Source organism: Hippopotamus amphibius, chromosome X, assembly GCF_030028045.1.
Source record: "Hippopotamus amphibius kiboko isolate mHipAmp2 chromosome X, mHipAmp2.hap2, whole genome shotgun sequence".
Taxonomy (NCBI): domain Eukaryota; kingdom Metazoa; phylum Chordata; class Mammalia; order Artiodactyla; family Hippopotamidae; genus Hippopotamus; species Hippopotamus amphibius.
This window is the reverse complement of record NC_080203.1, coordinates 99,835,886-99,840,964: the sequence shown is the minus strand read 5'-3', so window position 1 is coordinate 99,840,964 and position 5,079 is coordinate 99,835,886. Positions and strand designations below refer to the sequence as shown.

Below are 5,079 nucleotides of genomic sequence, written 5' to 3'. Positions count from 1 at the left end.
GGGAGAGACAAAGTGATAGGTAAGAAGTTTATTTAGAGATTTACTTAGAGAGAAACACACTCTGCAGACAGTGTGGGCCATCTCAGAAGGTGAGAAAGGTACCAGGGTATGGGGGTTGTCAAAGGGACTTCAGGAGTTTTTCTTTCTTCTAAACTCGACTGTAACTTTGTAAGTTTTGCTTCTCCAAAGTCAGTATTTATATTTTGAGCAGACATGCCAGCAATCTCAGTAGCATGTCATTTATGGCTCACAACAATGAAAATATTTATGAAATCATTCAGTTAACTACCACAGTAAAATGTAAAGTTCAGGGGCTTTCACATTAACTACAGTGTTTTCATGAAATATTTTAGTAATGATAGGAAGAACTTTTTATGTTTGAATTTAAAGAAATCTCTCAAAGAGATAACATTTCACTCAATACAACTAGCTAATTCTTCAGAGGCTTTGGGGGACTTCCAGTGGTTAAGATTCCCTGCTTCCACTGTCAGGGAAGTTCTGCATGCACTGCGGCAAAAAAACAAAAAAAAATTGAGGCTTTGGAACAAAACTTTTCCACAATTGTTCCACTTTTTGTTAGTGCTGTTAAAAAATATTGGTTTTAAATATCTGAAAATTGATGTTTAGTACAATCTGAAATCATAGCTGTGTTAGGTAATGGGCTGATCCATTCAGAAGACAACTGTTTGACTATAAATGTTCTCTTCCATTTTAACAGAATAATTTCATGAAAATTTTCTTCACAGACACAATAGAAGCTGCAGAACTCATAGGGAACTGATGGTTCTTTGGTTGTGTTTGTGAAGTCAGATTTCCCACTGCAAAAAAACACTCATGCCACTCTTCCACTGAGTACAGATGGTGGTTCAAGGTCAACATTTTTAAAACTACGCGTTCTTCTCATGCCTTTTGCACTCATTTTGACACTGAAACAAAAAATTGCATTTAAATATTTCCTTGAAGCTTTCCTCAAACTCTTCGAACAGCCTGGAAGGGTTGACAAAGTTGGCCCAACTGATTCAGGCACAGCCCACCATGGGCAGCCACGGAGCATTCCCTGGGGGCCCAGGCCTTCGGTGGGTGAGGAGTTGCCCAATGCTTCCCAGCCTCCCACTGGACTTGGCCTGATGCTGTGTTTTCCCTCTCAGGTCCAGTCCTCCTCTTACCCTTTGGTGTCCTTGAATGATCTCAGCTACCTCAGGCTTGGTGCTTACCGGGCTCACTGAACTTGGCCTTGCCACCTGCATCCTACAGGGGTCCTGCTCTGGCCTGGCCCCAGGATGGACCCCTGGACGTCCTGGCCACTCCTCACCAGGGTGGAGTCATGTCTTATGTTACAGGGATAGGGATGAGGTGGCTGTTGGGTCCAGAGGCCTGCCCTTCAGGGTGTGTACCATTACCACCCCCCACACATGCATCCCTGCCGACATCCTCTTTGACATCTGCTTCCTGATCACCGAGCATCCTGCTGGACTTCCTGATGGACCTGTCCCATCCGTGTTACAGTGTGATCTGACACACCTCACCACCTGCACTCAGCAGACCTCCCTTTGCCCTGCTTACCAAAGGGCCTTTCCACCTCCGCAGGCCACCCTCTCCCCGATTTCCAATTGAGGCTGCAGTTTTACATAATTACAACCTTCCTTGAGTGCTTTCTGTGTGCCCGGCACTGCACTAAGTGTTTCCTGTGGATTCGCTTCTTAAGTCTAGTTACAACCCTGTGAGGTGGATACTATGTTCAGCCCGTTTCACAGCTGAGGGAACTGAAGCTTCCAGAGTTTCTGTCACTGGGCAAGAGGCACCGCAGCTTTCCAGTTCATGCCCCGCAGCCAGACTGAATGACTCATGTGGCCCCATGCTGACTCATCATCCAGCTAACAGGTAATCTATTTCACCTCCCTTTATCCAGAACCTCCCATTCCTTGGTCACTGGAGCTTTCATCCCTACTGCCTCTGAGACCAACTCATAATGCCAGCTGCCTGTTAATATCTAGCAAGGCTTCTCCTTGCCGTGGTAGGACACAGTGCCTGTCAGCTTTAAGGGAGGCCAGTGGGATACCCTACAGTGAGGGAAAGAGGGAAATATGGCATGGGCCGACAGACATTGGGCTCCAAGGAGACAATCAGAGAAAACAATCCAAGGCTCCCACTGCTTCAGCTCTCCCTGTTGAAAAGCTGGATTCCACTTTCTTGGCCCATGCAGGCTCACAGGCTTCCTCAGCCCCGTGGAATTCCACTGTCGGTGACCCCTGTCCAGGCACCCCACAGCATCTTCTACCACTCCCTGCCACGGCTGACTCATCAAGAGCCTGTCCCATTTCCTCGTGCATGAGTTTCCTATCGCATGTAACAAATGACCACAAACTTAGTGACTTAACACCCGTTTATCATCTTACAGTTTGCAAGGTTAGAAGTCCAGACGTCAAGGTATTGCCTGCGTTCCTTCAGGAGTCTCTAGGGGAGAATGCATTTCCTTGTCTTTTCCAGCTACAGCCTGCCTGCCTTCTTTGGCTCATGGCCCCTCCCTCCATCTTCAAAGCCTTCAAAGTAGCATCTTCCAATCTCTCTCTCTCTATCACCTCTGCTTCCATCATCACATCACCTTCTCTAGCTCTGACCCTCTTGCCTCCCTCTAAGAAGGACCCTTGTGATCACACTGGGTCCAGTTGGGTAATCCAGGCTGATTTCCCCATCGCAAGATCCTGAACTTGATCCCATCTGCAAAGTCCTTTTTGCCACATACGGTGACATAGTCACAGGTTCTGGGGGTTACCATGCCTCCCACCACAACAGCCTACCCACTAGAGATGGGAAGCAGGAGAACACGGGGTAGGAAGTACTGGGTTGTGGCAGAGACCTTGGCTAGCTCTAGTGAATATGTACTGTGGGAAGATGAGGTAGGTCAGAAGCACCAGAGGAAACCTGTTTCTCTTCTCAGAAAAAGGCAAAGGTCTTTTCTTAGACAAATTTGGAACAGCTCAGTTCTCCCTTGCTCTACCCAGCTGCCTAGGGGGAGAAGGCAGAGGGATGGGAAGGAAGGAAGCCACCACTTCCACACACATACCTACTCCTGTCCTGTCCATGTCCTGCCCCCTGGCCTTGCCCCTGTTCTATCTCTGCTTCTAACCTGAAGACTTGCCTGCTCACCTTTCCCATCCTTGGCCCCAGTGGTTGTTGAACCAGGCCCACCCTCTGGCTCTTCCTACTTCAGAAGAAATGTGTCTACCATCTTTGGTCCCCTGATGCAACCACTGTACCTCAAAGAGGTGGTCATTGCTCAGGGAACTGTTGCCTTGTTTACCCTGGCCCCTCACCCACAGGCATTCTGACCAGAATGTGCTGCACATACAATCTTCCCTCAATAGAACATGGGTCACTGTGAGCTCAACTTTGTGAATAATTGTGAGGTGGTGGTTTTTTTTTTCCAGCCCTATGATCTCAAACAATGCTTAATGATTTGGTTCATGTAGCTATAATTCATCAAGATCTTGGAATTTAGCGGGAAACGATGATTTGCAATAACTTGCAGATAGACTTTAAAATCACAGTTGTCCCAGAATAGCCAGAACATATGATCAACATCTGGAAAACATCTGTATGAATGGCGTGACCGCAACAGATACCAGAAAATAGGAAATTTTAAGATCTATACTGACGGTTTCTGGGTCCTAAGAACAGCAAAATGAAGTCCTTGTAGATTATATAGCAAACTTTTTTTCCCAAACCCTCTTAATTATAAAATAAAACACAGACACAAGCAAAAAAAAGTGTATGACTTAATGAATTATTTTAAGCAGAACATCCTTTTAACTACCACCTAGGTCAAGAAATAGAGCTTTGCCAGGCACCCTAGAAACCACTTCACATTTCCCATCCAAATCATAACCTCCTCCCTTGCCCAGAAGTAACCATGATCTTGATTTTATGAGAGTCACCAAAAAACAAGAATTTTATCACCCAATTTTACATCCTTACAGTAAATTTAGCTTGCCTTTACAAAAAATTTTTTATTGGAGTATAGGTGATTTACAATGTTATGTTAGTTCCAGGTGTACAGCAAACTGATTCACTTATACATATACATATATTCATTATTTTTCAGCATCTTTACCCATACAGGTTATTACAGAATATTGAGTAGAGTTCTCTGTGCTATACTGTGGGTCCTTGTTGGTTATGTATCTTATATATAGTAGTGTATGTATACTAATCTTAAGCTCCAAATTTATCCTTCCCCCCATGTTTACCCTTTGGTAGTGAGACTTTTCGAACTCTGTGAGTCTGTTTCTGTTTTATAAATAAGTTCATTTGTAGCATTTTTTAGAGTCCACATATAAGTGATATCATATGATATTTGTCTTTGTCTGACCTATTTCACTCAGTATGATGATCTCTAGGTCCATCCATGTTGCTGCAAATGGCATTATTTTGTTCATGACTGAGTAATATTCCTTTGTATATATGTACCACATCTTCTTTATCCATTCATCTGTCGATGGGCATTTAGGTTGCTACCATGTCTTGGCTATCGTTAACAGTTCTGCAGTGAACATTGGGGTGCATGGATCCTTTCAGACATGGTTTTCTCTGGGTATATGCCCAGGAGTGGGATTGCTGGGTCATATGGTAGTTCTATTTTTAGTTTTTTTAAGGAACCTCCATACTGTTCTCCATAGTGGTTGTATCAATTTTCGTTCCCACAAAAATATGGAATGCTTCACAAATTTGCGTGTCATCCCTGTGTAGGGGCCATGCTAACCTTCTCTGTATTGTTCCAATTTTAGTATATGTGCTGCCTAAGTGAGCACTAGCTTGCCTTTTAAAAACTTTTATTTAAATGTTTTCTAAGTCACTTTTTTAAAAAAATAAATTTATTTATTTATGTTATTGGCTGTGTTGGGTCTTTTTTTGCTGTACGCGGGCTTTCTTTTTCGTTGTGGTGAGTGGGGGCTACTCTTCGTTGTGGTGTGCAGGCTCCTCATTGCCATGGCTTCTCTTGTTGCAGAGCACGGGCTCTAGGTGCGTGGGTTTCAGTAGTTGCAGCACATGGGCTCAATAGTTGTGGCTCATGGGCTCTAA

At 44.3% G+C, this 5,079-nt stretch overlaps 1 non-coding gene across 1 annotated transcript; it reads right to left on the bottom strand.

The window, feature by feature from the left end:
- Positions 1-4,701: 4,701 nt before the first annotated feature.
- LOC130842836 (U6 spliceosomal RNA) lies at positions 4,702-4,808 on the bottom strand. The gene has a single exon (XR_009050608.1). It is a non-coding gene; the product is annotated as a U6 spliceosomal RNA (small nuclear RNA).
- Positions 4,809-5,079: the final 271 nt, after the last annotated feature.